Source organism: Lutra lutra, chromosome 11, assembly GCF_902655055.1.
Source record: "Lutra lutra chromosome 11, mLutLut1.2, whole genome shotgun sequence".
NCBI classification, from domain to species: domain Eukaryota; kingdom Metazoa; phylum Chordata; class Mammalia; order Carnivora; family Mustelidae; genus Lutra; species Lutra lutra.
Window position 1 is genome coordinate 100404007 of NC_062288.1, and position 17737 is coordinate 100421743.

A 17737-nucleotide genomic window follows, 5' to 3' on the forward strand; every position below is an offset into this window, starting at 1 on the left:
GTAGGTATTTAATTTTAGTGGAATTTGCATTTGACAGTCCCAATTCATGTGTTTCAGCATCTGAGTGAAATAGCTGTCTTTGAATTCTAATGGGATGAATATAGTGAAATTAACCTTTTGCCACAAAACACACTTTTCTAGGCAAAAGCTTTCACACTATTTTGAATCACTTCTATGTAGTTATAATAGAGTGAATACTATTAATTTAATTCATAGAGTGATAAAAATAGTTATGAATAGACAATGTAAACAACAGGCTTCCTTAATTATTCTGTGAAGTGCCATCAGTGAATATGGGACATTGACTTGCATTTCCAGTTCATTATTTTTTTTTTCAGTATTAGTAGTGATATGGCAGATATCTGCAAAATACCTAAACATAACAAAGTACTTTTGCAGAATGCTTGAAATTCCCCATTATGATTATTCTTAACTTGTATTTTGAGCTAATTTATTAGTCCATTCAAACAGTGGTCTTCAAAAAAGTTAACCATCATCAGAGTCAACAAGTTTTTCATAAATATTTACCTTTTTTTCTTTAAAATAGAGAATAGGAATAAGAGGTTTAGATTTTAAATATTTAATATTTCCCTTGGACAGTGTTAAGAAGCTACTAAATAATGCCACTGGCCAATTATCCAATTGTATTCAAAACTAATGTACACACCCTGCTCATCAATATGTGTGTCTGTGTGTAACACACACATATATATGGCCAAAACACTTAATGTTAAAAGTTCATTCAAAAAATCTTGATTAATGATTATTATTACTATTACTACTTTTTTTTTTTAAGAGATGGAGAGAGAGCAGGATTGTGGGTGGGAGAGGGGGAGAGAGAAAGAATCTTAAGCAGACTCCCTGCTGTTCATGGAGCCCTGTGCCGGCCTCTGTCTCACCACCCTGAGATCATGACCTTAGCTGAAATTAAGAGTTGCATGCTTAACCGACTGAGCCACTAGGCAGCCCTTGATTAGTAATTTTTTTAAAAAAGATTTTCTGTCCTCTTTTGGGTTAGTGTTTTTTAAAAGTAAAATACTTTTTAAAGACATCTTTACTTATACTGGATCATTATTTATGATTTGCTCTTACTGGCAATTGGCACTTACCAATCATTATGTATAAATGAATTTTATACATATCTTTCACTAAAGAAACTACAGGGAATCATCCTATTGGGGAAAAATTCCTTCAACATTTTATTTTCTACCTTTTGTGATACGTAAAGAAAGGAAAATAGTTTTTGAAGAGTAAATAGCCTTTTACTGTGCTAGTTCTCACCTCCAAGGCCGGCATTTCTCACTTCTCCCAGTGATGTGGTTTATTGAAACAGTTGAATCATGTGAGGAGCTTGTTGAAAGCAGATTATAAACCCCAACTCCGGTGTTCTGATTTGATAAGATGGGGAGGCCGGAGAATTTGTTTCTCTAACCAATGTCTAGTGTTGCTGATACGGCTGGTGGAGGAACTGCACTCTTCAAGCGAGTCTACTCACGTTCTGTAGTAATATTTTACCAAACATACTGCCACTTGTTGAGACCAAGGGTATTGAGGGCAAATGGCCTGGGGTTGTAGATTTTTACTTATAAGATGTAGGATTAGAGAAAATTGCTATACCACTTTAGGTTTTGGTATTTCATATAATGGGTATAATATTGTATATCGGAGAATTTTTGTTGATCATTATATTAGATAATTTCTTAAGTTCTCAACAAGGAACATGGTATATAGAAAGAACGCAGTTAATTCAATAAATCCAAACTGTAGTTTTGATGCAGAGCAAAGCCAGTGACTAAGGACTTTAATGCTAGGTTGGTATTTTGATTCCAACATTAGATATAAAGAGAGTTAATGCATGTCCCTGAAAAATGTTTAATTCTTGTGAGAAACCTTCTAAGGTGTAATTCGGGTATTAACTATTTTTTAAACTACATATATCTTACAAACGTAAATGGAGCAATATCTTTTTTTTTTTTTTTAAGGTTGGTTTGGAATAACAGTTTTTGAATTATTTGAAAAGTGTTTATTATTAAGAAAAGCCATAATTCATACTCATTGTTCCCACTTTTATTCCTAAATGATAAACGTACAGTTTTATAGTAAAAGCTTAATATAAATAAATGAAAATGAAAATATTTGACTGAAACCATGTCATGATACATATTCACAGTTTAGATACTCTTAAGATTAAGCAAATAGTGATAAGCTAATAAAGATTAGGATGAATTGGGATTGTTATTCAGTGTGGACTAATTTGAAAAACTTGCAAGTTGATCTAAAATGGAGACCTCTTTCTTGCATTATTCTGTTTTCCTATGGGTCTTTGAAGACAAATATAAAGTTACTGTGATGGTATTATCACAAAAATAAATCAAATTGTGTGTTTCTCATTGTACCAGTGCTGAAGTAACTCACCGAATGATTATGTAATAAATTCATGAAAAAATAACAGGCACAAGTGGAAAACTTACCAGTGATGTGACTTTTGGCATCCTGTAGCCTCTTTAGATCTCAGTTAAACTGTTTAGTACCATGGGTATCTGTAGGATGATTATAAGAAGGTTAACCATCCTGTAACAATTGGGTAATGATATGAATTCAAGAAGATAACACTTTGTTAAAGAACCTAGCATAGTACAGTGACCAACTCATAGAAGGCACTCAGGAACCTGTAATTCTTGCCCAGATTGCCATAACTCTATTCCCAAGGACTCTGTTTCCTTATGGAAGGTATTTAATTTTATAAAGTTATATGGTTTAGCATTTAGTTCATTTACTGTTTGAGCAAATGAGTAAATTTAATGAATTAACATATTTTTCTCTTGAGTTCACTTTCTAACGCACATGTTAAGTTTCCTATGAGGAGCTACGTTTGAATGTGCAAGATTAAAATTTGTGGTCATATAAAATAAATAAAACTTTAATGTGGAATATGACATTTCTGAAATTCAGATTATCAGAGAAAGAAAGTCTTTACAAAAACTGTTTAAAATGGCTTTTGTAAGTACTCAGAATAACAAAACAAAGTATTTTTATATATAGATTTTTATAGGCTATTATATTTTCAGATTGCAGTTAGGTACCATTCAGGTTCCATCCTCCACAGAGGCAGAAAAAAATACATTAAATCACTCCCAGAAGGTCTGTTTGAATTCCGATAGCCTGATTTTCTTTGAAAACCTTGAACTTCTTATTTCTTAAGATTCAGGGCCTCACTGAGTTCTGTATTGTCCCTGAAATGACTTATTTGAGTGGGGGGTATTTCTTACCTCATTGGAAGGTTTAAAAAGAAGCAATTATTGTATCTTTGAGCAGATGAAATGGTTTAACATTGCTCAAAACTTGTCCAAGATGCTAATCTAAATCCTCAGCTAGACCATTTGAACACATGACTAGACACAGACCAAAGAGAATTTAGTTTAAAGGAAATCTTATCGGGAATCAAATGATAGATCTTAGGCTATTTGGATTTCCTCACAGGATAACAGAGCCAAGGGCAGCAACAGCACTACTCAAAAGGAGTTGAACTATCTCCACTATGTGGAAAAGGGCGATGTTTGCATCCGTTTTTCTGGGCTTGCTTCTAGATTTAAGCCCTGTGTGTTCCAGTGGCCTGCTGAACGTCTCTCCGTGGTGCCCACAGTCTCCTCAATTTTAGTGTGCTGAAACCCACTCTTCATTCTTCTCCATCATCCTTTCTCACATACCTGCTGCGCCTGCCTGCCACCTTGCCGGTGAACGGCATCACCCAGCCTTGAATCCTCAGCACCATCCTTGTTTCTGTGACTAATTGGATCTGACTCTGAGATGGACATGAGCCTATTGAGGATTTATTAGGGGTGCTCTAGGGAATCACTACCTGTGAAACAGAAGGGAAAGAAAAGAGGGAAGATTGGGAAGAGGGAGAGGTTGGAGTGTAGTTACACTTAACAGAGCTTTCTGCTGACTTCTCTGCAAGTTCTGAATCTGGGATCGCCCTTCAGCATTGTCCTGAGCTGCGCTGATGAGCCTGGGGCTTTCTACTTCTCTTTGACCAGTTACTGGATACAGTTTCCTTAAGGCAGGGACGTGAGCTTGGGCAGAGTGCCTCTTCCATGAGCTCATCATCAGCCACCACAGTCACTCCCTGGCTCTCCACTGATGACTGTATAAAATGCAAATGCCTTAGCTTGAAGTGGGAGGACCAGTGCAGTCTAGACCATAGAGCTATTGCAGTTCCAGTATTCCAAGCATCTGTTTTACTGTTTTGGTGCCACTGATACTCAGCATTTCTTCTTGTGGGTGCTGCTTATTATAGGTAGCTCCAACTCCCCCACCTCCCCCTCATCCTTTTTGACAGAACCTATTCATTCGTTCATTCATTCTTTTTTTTTTTTTAAAGATTTTATTTATTTATTTGAGAGAGAGAGAGGATGAGAGAGAGAGAACATAAGAGGGGGAGGGTCAGAGGGAGCAGACTCCCTGCTAAGCAGGGAGCCCCATGTGGGACTCGATCCCAGGACACTTAACCAACTGAGCCACCCAGATGCCCATCATTCATTCATTCTTTTTAACTTTTTATTTTAGAATTCCTTCAGACTTCTATAATGCTTGCAAAAATAGTACAGACTTTCCATATAACCTTTAGCCAGATTCCCCAAATGTCAACACCTTCTATAACCACATTACAGTGTTCACGATCCAGAAAATAACATTGATATACTGCTTAGTCTATAGACCTTTTGCAGAGCTCATCACCTACCAAATTAATGTCTTTTTTTGGGACCAGGATTGCACATTGCAATTAGTTGTCATGCCTCTGAAGTATCTCATAATTTAGACAGTTCCAGAGTCTGTCTTTGTCTTTCATAAGCTTGAAGTTTACTGGCCAGTTATTTTGTAGAATGTCCCTGATTCTGAATTTGTCTAAAATTTCTTCAGTTTATACATTTTTGGCAAATGATGTCATGCCCTTGACAGTGTATCATATCAGGAGGCACAAGGTATTGATGCATATCATTTCTTGTGGTGTTAACATTTATCACTTAAAGTGATTTCTCCATTTTAAAATTACTTTTTCCTTTTGTAATTAAGTACATTGTGGAGAAGTACTTTAAGACTATGTTGATATCTTGTGTATCATTATACTTTTTCATCTAACAATCACCTATTAATTTTAGCATCTGTTTGTGCTTCTTACTACTCTAATGTTTGCCAAATGGTGATATTCTATTTTTATCATTCCTACTACATTTATTAAGTGGAATTTAATTGGAATACTATTATAAAGAAGAGCTTTTTCTTTTCACAATTGATAGAGGCTCCTGGATTCTTATCTTATGGATTATAATGTGTTGCTGTCAATACTTATTTTTTTTCTCGAAATTTTCTCAGATTTAGCCACTGGGGCCCTTTCAAAATGGCTCCCATACATTGACATGTCCCCATCATTTTTTGAGCACTATTTGGAAGGAATCTTAATGATTAACTAATTCATTAAAAAAAAATTTTTTTTTAAGATTTTACTTATTTATTTGACAGAGAAAGACATAGTGAGAGAGGGAACACAAGTAGGGGGAGTAGGAGAGGGAGAAGCAGGCTTCCCACAGAGCAGGGAGCCTGATGCCAGACTCTATCCCAAGACCCTGGGATCACGAACTGAGCTGAAGACAAAGGCTTAATGACTGAGCCACCCAGGTGCCCCTAATTCATCTTTAGATCACCTGAACTGCTCCTGTAAAATAGTCATCTAGCCTGTTTGACAAATAAAGTATAAAGAACTTGCATGTATAGAACATAATTTTTCGGGGCACCTGGGTGGCTCAGTGGGTTAAAGCCTCTGCCTTCAGCTCAGGTCATGATCCCAGGGTCCTGGTATTGAGCCCCACATCGGGCTCTCTGCTCGGCAGGGAGCCTGCTTCCCTTCCTGTCTCTCTGGCTGCCTCTCTGCCTACTTGTGATCTCTGTCTGTCAAATAAATAAATAAAATCTTTAAAAAAAAAGAACATAATTTTTCTATTGTAGACAGTTCCTTTTTATTTCCAGTTTTATTGAGGTATAATTGATATATAACACTGTGTAAGTTTAAGGTGTGCAGTGTGATGATTTGATATAAATATATATGGGGAAATTATTACCATATAAGATTGGGTAACACATCCCTTGCCCTCCAGAATTACCTTTTTTATGTGTGTGCTGTTAAGAACATTTGATATTTACTTTCTTAGCAACTTTCAAGTATATAACACAGTATTTTTAACTTGTCACCATGCTGCACATTGGATTCCCAAACTTATTGCTCTTATAACTAGAAGTTTGTATCTTTTGACCAACATCTCCCTACTTCTGCCTCCTGCCAGCTCCTGGCAACCACCATTCTACTCTACTAGTTTTGAATATTTTAGATTCCCTGTGTGAGATCATGTATGTTTGTCTTTCTGGATCTGATTGATTTTATCTAGCATAATCCCCTCAAGTTTCATGCATGTCATCACAAAAGGCAGGATTTATTTCTTTTGTATAGCTATGTAATAGTTCATTTTATAAAATATAGTTATATACATTATATGTATTTATTACATAATATATATAGTGTTCCAGTGCTATCATGGGATTATAGATAGATCTTCAATATAATGATTTTGTTTCCTGGGTATATACCCAGAAGTAACATTGCTGGATCATATGGTAATTTTTTAAAAAATTTTTGAGGAACCTTTATAGTGGTCATATCAATTTATGTTCTCACCAACTTCCATAGGAACATTTTACAAAGTGACTGTACCAGTTTATGTTTCCACCAGCAGTGTACAGGGGTTCCCTTTCTCCACATCCTTGCCAACACTTACTGTATCTTTGAGGTGTGAAGTAGTATCTTATCATTGTTTTGATTTGCCTTTCTGTGATGATTAGTGATTTTGAGCACCTTTCATCTGTCTTTGGAAAAATGTCTGCCCATTTTTGAATCATATTATTTATTTTTGTTATTGAGTTATAAGAGTTGTATGAGTTCCTTATATATTTGGATATTAATCTCTTATTGGATATATGGTTTGCAAATATTTTCACCCATCCCATAGATTGCCTTTCCATTAGGTTGATTTTCCTTTGCTTGCAGAAACATTTTATTTTGATGTAGCCCAACATTTTTGTTGTTGTTGTTGCTTGTGCTTTTTGTGTACCCAAAAAATCATTGCCAAGACCAATGTCAAGGATCTTTTGCCGTGTATCTTCTTTTAGGAGGTTTATGAGTTTAGGTCTTATATTTAAGTCTTTAATCCCTATTGATTTAATATCTGTGGGTGGTCTAAGATAGGGGTCCAATTTCATTCTTTGCTTGTGAATATCCAGTTTTCCTAGCACCATTTTTTGAAGAGACTATCCTTTCCCCTTTAAGTATTCTTAATTTCTTGTCAAATATTAGTTGACTATGTATTCATGGATTTATTTCTGTGTTTTTGATTCTGTTCCATTGCTCTATGCATGTTTTTATGCCAGTAGTACCACACTGTTTCGATTACTATAGCTTTGCAGTACAGTCTGGAATGAGTAATGCCTCATCTTTGTTCTTCTTTCTTAGGATTGCTTTAGGTATGTGGGGTCTTTTATAGTTACATAAGCATTTTAAGATTATTTTTTCAGTTTCTGTGAAAAATACTATTGAAATCTTGATAAAGATTGCATGAATCTATAGATGGTTTGGATTTTCTCCAATCTTTTGTATGGGCATTTTAACAATAATAACTTCTCTAATCCATGAACACACAATATCTCCCCATTAATTTGTGTTTTATTTGATTTCTTTCATCAGTGTCTTAGTTTTCAGCATATAGATCTTTTACCTCCTTGGCTAATTTATTCCTATTTACTGCTTTTGATGCTATTTTAAATAGAATTTCCTTTTTCTTTAAAGTATAGAAACAATTGAATTTTTATGTTGATTTTTTTATCTTGCAACCTGACTGAATTCATTTATTAGTTCAGTTACTTAAAAAGATTTCCATGAGGATGTTTATAATCATCCTGGATGAAAGTGATTTGTCTATTTTCTCAATTCTTAAAGTAACTATAGTCTTCCCCCAAAAGGACACACAGTTTCTATTTTCATGATTTGTGGTTTGTGAAATAGTTTCAGAGAAGTGAAAAATTTGCTTTGTAAATCTGACAGGCTGAAGTAATGGAAAAAGTTTTATTTTCAAAAACATTTTATTTTCAAAATACATATATTGAATAAACAAAGTATTAAAAAATATTTGTTTCTGAAACTGTTTTTCAGTTTGCCAAGCAAAATAAAAGTCTACTTGGCTTATGTCAATACCAAATTAAGTCTGCCACATAGATATTTTGATGCTACTTAATATTTGATTGTACTTTATCCTTTAGACAAAAAGAAAAGATAGAAACCGGGGATAGAAAAGAGGTCATATTTGCACAGAGATTATATGTACAATGATATTTGAACTTCTGTGGGTGTATTTTTCCCTGTGATTTTATGTTTCAGTTTTTAATGCTTGTCAAGTCATAGTTTTGGCCTTATCCATGCGGAGATTTAATTATTCAATGAAATACTTGCCTAGGATACTTAGTTCAGTTTACTACCAAGTACACACACAGACAACATGTTTTATAAAACTTGGTCCTAACTGTTCGGAGCTTTTCCAGTGTATTACAGAAACAGCTTCAACCCAGTGGAGTTCTGACTGCACTTTTGCCTCCTAAGAGCATGATCAGCACTTGTGCTTAATTAAGATCCTTTACCTTCTTCTCTCGATTTACTTATTATTTACAACTCCAAAGAGATAATCTAGCCTTAGTTGCTTTTATTTTAGGTTTGTTTGATTTGAGAGTATTCTGCTATAGTCCATGGCTCCTTGTATTTTGCTAATTTCAATACATTCTCTTCCGGGTCCAAGTAGTATTTCACCAAGAAAATTTTGCTCATTGTTAGATATTGCTTACCTTAGTAAGGTTTGCTTCTTCAGAGAAATTGTACAGTCAAAAGAGTGATAGGACCTGTCATTCTGCTATAATTTTTAGAAGTTGTTTAGATTTTGATTGACAAACATTTTGTAGTGTTTTGTATTTGGGTAGTGATAATTTAATTTAAAAAATATTAATAAGAAGGGGCACTTGGGTGACTCAGTGGGTTAAGCCTCTGCCTTCAGCTCGGGTCATGATCCCAGGGTCCTGGGATCGATTCGGGAAGCAGGCTCTCCGCCTAGCAGAGAGCCTGATGCGGGACTCGATCCCAGGACCCTCTCTCTCTCTCTCTCTCTCTCTCTCTCTCTCTGCCTGCTGCTCTGCCTACTTGTGATCTCTCTCTGTCAAATGAATAAATAAAATCTTTAAAAAAATATTAATAAGAAAAGCTCATTTACTAAATCAAAGGGAAAATGATTTTCTCAAATTACCACACTTTTTTTCAGAAGGGACCACAAAGAGGTGAGAACAGCGAAAGGAGGCTCTGGTTTAGCTGAGTGTGGTACAATATCCAAATGATTTTGGGGAAAAATAGTCTTCAAGAATTAGTTCCTGTGTGCACTGCTCTCCCACGCACATGGGGTTTTTTGTTTTGTTTTGTTTTTGCATTCTCTAGGCAAAGTCCCTGTGCTTTATGGAAAACACAGTGATATATATTTACATCTATTAGAAGTTTCAATCTAGTGGGAGAAAAAAGCATAACACACATAAGTCAGGTTAAAGTTAAAAAAAATATGTAGACTCAAGATAGAACTAAGTTCAGAAAAAGAGAGAAATTAGATTTGGCCAGATCTGAAGTAAACAAACAGTACTTGTATTTGAAATACTGGAATTTGACCAGAACACTTGAGATAGTATATGAATGTAAATGATTAATTTGGAATATCATTAATTTTAAAATATTTGGATTTAAAATCATTTATAATATAAAGAGAGAATTTAATTTGAATGTTAGAGAAAGGACACCTGATCTGCAGTTAGCATTTCAGTATCATTAGGTATAGAGGTCAGAATGAAGGCAGAGAAGGAGAGAAATGACTCTGTAGGACCCTCCAGTGCGGTAACATGTTTAGGCAGGGTACTCCTACGTGATCAGAATGGTACTGCTGAGAAAGAACACCTTGAAATCTAATGAAAATTTTCAAGGTTGTTAAAGAAGAAAGAAGTTATGAACAGAGTAGTTTTCATCAGATTGATGTTTTCTAATAATAATTTCTAAAACCAATAAAAGTGGTTTCTGAAATTTTGGCGATATATAAACCTCTCTAGAGACTTTTCTAAGTTCTTTTAAAGAAGAAAGTGCAACATAATGGTGAAAATCATTCAGTTTTGCTCATAAGGAACAATTGGGCACATATTGAATCAAGAAAAGTGCTGAAATCATTGAACAACAAAACTCAAAGTGATCATATTTCTTCATTTCCCATGTTGTTATGGTGATTTGTGTATTCAGAGCCCAACCATGTGAACGGCATGAAGGATACGTGATTATGCATTGCTGAATGCCTGAATAAGAGTTCACTAGGAAGAAATTACTGCTTTAGCATAAATGCATTGTTACTGCTTGAATGATGATAGCTGCGTGTTGTCTCTTTTCTCTACTCAGCAAACAAAATTCATTTCCAGGTTTTGGTGTTACATCAAGCAAAAGACTCCAACTGAGAAATGGTACTATTATATACAAACACAACTCCCTTAGAAGTGTTTTTGCTATGAGTCGATACTCGGGACTGTGCAGCATGAAGAGTCTGTGGGGTCCTTTAGAGAGGCATATTTGGAAGTATGAATACATTTACATTGTGTATTGCTGTGTGTTCATGTTAAAGAAGGTAAAAATTAGGTGGGCTACTTTTTTTTTTAATCCTCAAGTGATACCACTTTCCCAGAAGTGTTTGTGAAGACAACAAAAATAATAATTTTACAGTCTAAATTCTCCTATCATAACACCAAATATCATCAAATCTAATACATATGAAGAAAGTGTAGTCATGTTAGGATCTTTTGTTAGTATTAACCACTCTAATGTGAATGCCAGGGATTAGCAGTAAAACTATACAGAGATAATTGTATGGATTTTTAAATAAATCATTGCTAGGATCTTTTCTGAAATTTCAAAGGATATTTTTAAAAAAATTAATAGTTTATCTCCTTCTTGGGAAAGTATTCCTCACATTGTAGCAAGTTGCTAGCCAGAATTGCAAATGCTAATGATTCAGTTTTCATGTTCTGTTCTCTCCCCACGCATGTTTTAAAATGTCATGTCCACCATTTTGTCTTGCCTACTGCTCTCATCTTGAGAGTCCCAATTTCAGTATTCTAAGTGAAAAGAAAAAAAAAATTGCAGTTGACGAATTCTGAAACTGTTAAATATTTTGAGCTCTAACCAGTGCAATTTGACATGCTATATACACCTTTAAGAATTTAAGACAGAATTTGTATGGTGCGTGTTCTACTCTGCATGCTGATATATGTTATCATTTTCTATTGCTTACCAGACAGTTGGGTGTTCGGCATGTTGTGGGGATAGGCCCTGTAGAAGATGACTGTAACCAATAGCACAGTCATTAGTGGGAAAATGTTAAAAAAAAAAGTTATTTAATCTCAAGTTATGGGAAAAGGAGCAAGTAATATATGACATTGCTAGTAATAAGTAGTAAGGGAGTTGGAATTGGGATTTTTTTTTTTTTTTAATATCCAGTGCTCTAAAACTTTCTGACTTCTCTTAAGCACAATGCAAGTAATCTTACTATCGGAGTTTCTTCTATTGCATTGTATTTTCCTTTTCAGGGCTCATGATCTCTGGGTTGTGAGTTTGAGCCCCACATTGAGTATAGAGATTACTTTGAAAATATTCAATATAACTTTTAAGAAATAAAATTGAGGAAGGAAATCACCCAGAAAATTAAACAAAAGGACAATGAAACAGAAAACACTGGGAAAGACAATGAGTTGACAAATATTTTTAAAAATATTAAAATAATAGAAATTCTAGAGAGAGAGAATAGAAGGGATGAATTTAACCTTTAAAGTATTTGTAGAATGTTTTTCATAAGTGAAAGCCATGTGTTTTTAGAATGATAGGAAAATAATGTCCAGCCAAATGGATGAAAATATACCCATATAGAGGCACATAATTATGAAATTTCATAACAATCAGGATAACATGAAGGTTCTACATGCTTCCTCTGAAGAAATAAAACCCTGTCACATACCAAAGGTGGTAAATCAAGATGGCTTTGAACTTCCCAACAACAATACTCGAAGCATATAAAAACTATAGAATATTGCCTTAAAAATTTTAGGGAAAAATTATTTCTAACCTAGAATTCTTTATTCAGCTAGTTATAACTCAGATGTGAATTATATGCAAATGTCTGCAGTCATATAATTTTTTTATGTCCTTTGCTTTTACACCACGGAAGCTAATAAGGGATGTTCCTTTCCAAGTAAGGAAGTAAAGCTAGAAGGAAGACAAGGATTCAGAAACCCGGAGAGCTAACAGAAATGATCTCCAGCACCACAGAGAAGGGAGTTCTCAGGGTGACCACTGTCCATGAGTAATTGAGTACAATTATATCAGATTGGATCATTTTGAATTAGCAGACAAGCATATTGTGATGGTCCTCATAGGTCTTGTGTTCAAACCAACATTTTAACCTGGCAAAGTTTCTGAAAGATGTGTTCCTTCGAACAAAGAAACTTTTGCGAAACCAAATATTTACCAGTAGATGAGCAAGATAAATTCCTCCTCATATATGACTAAGAATCTAGTTTGGTACAGTCCCTTGGAGGAATAACTTCTCATTTATGGCAGGGTTGGGCGTATTTATACTAACTGACCCAGGAATTCAACTTGTAAGTAAATACAACTGAGAAAGAAATGGCTAACGCTAATGTGGTTTTACTTTATATCAGGAGCTTTTTTTTTTTTTTTTAAAGATTTTATTTATTTATTTGGCAGAGACACAAGAGAGGGAACACAAGCAGGGGGAGTGGGAGAGGGAGAAACAGGCTCCCCATGGAGCAGGGAGCCCCATGTGGGGCTCCATCCCTGGACCCTAGGATCATGACCTGAGCTGAGGGCAGATGCTTAATGACTGAGCCACCCAGGCACCCCAATTTCGGACCTTTTTAACACACAAACACGTGCACATACACACATATTTTATCATTTTAACTCTCACCTTTTATATATATTTTATATTGTATAAATGAAGAAGTTGAAGCACATGAAGCTCAGTTAACTTCTCCAAGGCGACCTAGCTATTTATACTTTTATTCAGATGAATGCATTAGGAAACAACATGGAATATACTTGAAAACATTGTCGAGTGAAAAACATAACGTGTTGCAGAGTGGCACATCCGTGCGGTAACTGTAGGAAGTTTTAACACGTGAAAAAAAAAGTAGATGGAGAAGATACAGCCAGTAGTGTTTATCATTTCAGTGGCTGGATCAAAATACCACTCAGGGCTTCAAAACCACACAGTGTATCTGTGTGTGTGTGTGTGTGTGTGTGTATTTTAAAGATGTATTTATTTATTTAAAGAGCAGGAGTGGGGAAGGGTGGGAGTGGGAGGGACGGGGGAAAGAGAGTTTTGTGCAGACTGCACACTAACCATAGAGCCTGATGTGGGGCTCAAGATCACAAACTTAGCCAAAACCAAGTCATCTGTGCAACCAACTACACCACTCAGGTGCCCTCATAATGTTTTAATTTTTAAATAATCTAAAATATGTGGTAAGATACAAATATTATTAAATCTGTGAGGTGTGACATCATTCTTTTTTGTATTCTCTCTGCTATTCTGCACGATGGTGTCTTTCATAACTTTATAAAGGGGAGAAAATGCAGTCATAACTCATTGAGTTATCTGTCTTTTAATCTTACAGCAACCCATGCTATTTTTGTAATCCATATATAATACAAAAATATCATGTATTATATAAATATACAAATTAATAAATGATATAAAATAAATGTAAAAGGAGATCCTGTCTTTCCCACTCAGTAATTCAGTTTATTTTCTCTAAACTAATTCTTTTCTATATGTTGAGTGTTAACGTTTGTGTTGAGTTGAAAAATATCTCTTTCTACTCTAATCTTCTTCCTCACAAGTGATACAGGCAGACTGGATCCAAGAACCCAAGGGAGGGTCCCACAGGACCAGCCAAGAGGGTCCTGGTTTCATGCAGGATAGAAATCAAATGTGAGCCAGAGAAAGCAAGAGTTTATTGAACAGTGCAAGTGACAGAGAATGGCAGGCTAAAGGTCTGGGAGACTTAGAAAGAAGAGTGAGTTTCATCGTTGCTTGGGGTTGGGGGTTTATATTGGAAACGGGTCTAGGGTATGTGTTCCTTCAGGAATCCAGACTAGGATCTGATCAAAGGCTAGTGTCAGCTGAACAATAGATGTTATTTCATAAATTACTGAAGATCAAAGTATTAATGCCAGCATCAGCTGAGGTTTGTCTGAAAGTAACATCCTGGAACATGGTCAGGATCTAGCTCTTCTTAGGTGTTATCAGGTGTTTGGGGCCTAGGACAAAACTCAGAGAATGATTTACTTCCTTGTTTCCCCCTGGAGGTGGGAACATGGCTTCTTTGGCTTATTCGGAGAACATGAGTAAATGAGGCCTAGCAGAAAAAGAGTAGAGACCGAACCATTCTAGAACGGAATCCCTTCAGCTTCCCTATCTCCTAGGGAAGATGTTAAGTAATCAATTTTTTTTTTTTAAAAAGGCAATAATTTTAGTCAAAGTAACTCTAAATGCTTAAATACTAGCCTAGAACCCGTTATTTAGACTGTTAATATGGTGCTTCTCTCATTTCATTATATTTCCTTTTGATGCTTTCCTTCATCCAAGTAAATGCAGTAATTTGTCATGGGATAGAAAGTGTTGAGAAATAAGAAAGTCACCTTTGCTATATTTTCTTAAAACCTGGATAGAATGACTAAGCTATCTTTAAATCATTTTCTGAAGTTAGTGAAATCCAATAATATGACTAAAATGTAAACTTAACTTTTATAAATATTATACATCTTAAAATATTTGAACATATTTTTCTAGCTTCTAGTTTATGTGTAAATACTTCACAAACTATATTCAGTTATATCAGAAAAGGAGAAAAACATGCTCACTATTTGCTGAGTGAAAATTTTAGAAGATATATATTATCTTAGAGGCTTTAGAAATAGTGAAATAGGGGCGTCTGGGTGGCTCAGTGGGTTAAGCCGCTGCCTTCGGCTCAGGTCATGATCCCAGGTCCTGGGTTCGAGCCCCACATCGGGCTTTCTGCTCAGCGGGGAGCCTGCTTCCTCCTCTCTCTCTGCCTGCCTCTCTGCTTACTTGTGATTTCTCTCTGTCAAATAAATAAATAAAATCTTAAAAAAAAAAAAAAAAGAAATAGTGAAATACACAGTAAAGTAACAATAATATTAATGCATTCCTATTTCCCTGTTATTAATTAAAAGAAAACCCAAAATTATAATGAAATAAAATAAATGTAGGTTCATTTTCCTGCTCCTTATTAAAATCGATTTAATGTATAGAAAGAGCTATTGAATATTACCCACTAATGATGTACCTAGTTTTGGCTATTTCCACCTTTTCTTTTTTTATTAACATAAAATATATTATTTGCCCCAGGGGTACAGGTCTGTGACTCATCAGTCCTACACAATTCAGAGCACTCACCATAGCACATACCCTCCCCAATGTCCATAATCCAGCCACCCAATCCCTGTCCCCCCACCCCCTCAGCAACCCTCATTTTCTTTCCTGAGATTAAGAGTCTCTTATGGTTTGTCTCCCTCTCCAGTCCCATCTTTCCCATCTTGTTTCATTTTTTCCACCCTACCCCCCACAACCCCCACCCCGCCCTGCCTCTCAAATTCCTCATATCAGACAGATCATATGATAATTGTCTTTCTCTGGCTGACTTATTTCGCTCAGTATAATACCCTCTAGTTCCATCCATGTTGTTGCAAATGGCAAGATTTCATTTTTGATGGCTGCATAGTATTCCGTTGTGTGTGTGTGTGTGTGTGTGTGTGTGTGTGTGTGTGTATACACACACCACTTCTTTATCCACTCATCTGTTGATGGACATCTAGGCTCTTTCCATAATTTGGCTATCATGGACATTGCTGTTATAAACATTTGGGTGCACGTGCCCCTTCGGATCACTACATTTGTATCTTTAGGGTAAATACCCAGTAGAGCAATTGCTGGGTGTTAGGATAGCTCTATTTTCAACTTTTTGAGAAACCTCCATACTGTTTTCCAGAATGGCTGCACCAGCAGCATAGGAGAGTCTCCCTTTCTCCGCATCCTCTCCAACATCTGTCATTTCTGGACTTGTTAATTTTAGTCATTCTGACTGGTGTGAGGTGGTATCTCATTGTGGTTTTGATTTGTATTTCCCTGATGCTGAGAGATGTTGAGCACTTTTTCATATTTCTATTAGCCATCTGGATGCTTTCTTTGCAGAAATGTCTGTTCACGTCCTGTTTTCTTGATTGGATTATTTGTTGATTGGATTTCTTGATTGGATTATTTATTCTTTGGGTGTTGAGTTAAATAAACCAAATTACTCAGTCCCTTAACTTTCTATTATCCATTATTTCATAGGATCCATCAGGAAATTTTTTTAAATATTCTTTCATGTTAACAGTAAGAAAAGAATGTGTCTTGTTAATACTGGAGATGAGCATATCTAATGGCCTACTCAAGTAAAGGACAGAAAATAATGAGAATAATTAGTTCTAAATCTTACATTATTTCTAATATATAATGAGAGAGTAAGCTATAATTTTTGTGATTTTATTTGCAAATAATTCAGGAAAGCCAGAATGGTATGGTGATTCTTTTTAAAAATATGTACTTCATTCTTTAGTTTGCTATGCTTGGTATTAGAATCTGTGGAGCATTTCAAAGGTGAAATAGTTTTCACTCCCAAGGAATTAAAATAATGAGTTGAAATATACATAGAGATGCATTATAAAAATCCAATTATACATGTGTAGAAAATATGCACAGTAACATATATATAAGTAGTTCAAGTTTCCATGCCAAATGTAAGTATGAGTCCATTTTTAAACATCTCTTGCTTAATACGTGTGTCATACTATTTAGTGATGGGAATAGGCTAAAATGTAATCTAAACACCAGGTTTACAAAAACCTGATGTCTGACTGAGGAAAGCACTGATTACAAATAGCAAACCATGTAGTTTCTAAGAGAATTGGTACTTGTCAGATTGCAGAATTTTGACAAAGGAATGTTTTTCATACAGACTCAATCCAGATGTATGCTTACCTTGGCTGCAGAACTGTGTATTTCCCTTGGTGTTTTCCTGAATTAATAATTTCTCTTTGAAAGGGGGTCATTTGTAGCCAGTGGACTTTTCAAGCTGTGTTTATCTTGAATTTGCAATTCAATTGAATTGGAAGAAAATATATTTAAATATGGATCATTTCAGATAAAAAATAAGGCCTCCTTTAATGGGGAAAAATACGCTAGGGTTTAACTTAACTCAACATCTGGTAGAATATTTATCAGTCTAGTTCCCAGCATTCATAAAAGCTGTAAGTAAAAGGAAATCCTCTAGGTCTCCCTCAGCCTGGAGGTCAAGAGGTGAGATAAAGAAACCATCAGCTTAAGTTTTAGGGTGTGACTTTGATGGTATTATTACAGAATGAATTTAGATTCTTTTTTAGAAACTACACACTTTCCACAGTTGTCAGTGTATATCGATTGGTACAGAGGTGCGTTTT

At 35.3% G+C, this 17737-nt stretch overlaps 1 protein-coding gene across 3 annotated transcripts in view; it reads left to right on the top strand.

Annotated features, from left to right (window-relative positions):
- Positions 1-17737, top strand: part of CNTNAP2 (contactin associated protein 2) — a 1959883-nt gene that overhangs the window by 760313 nt on the left and 1181833 nt on the right. The window lies entirely within an intron of this gene.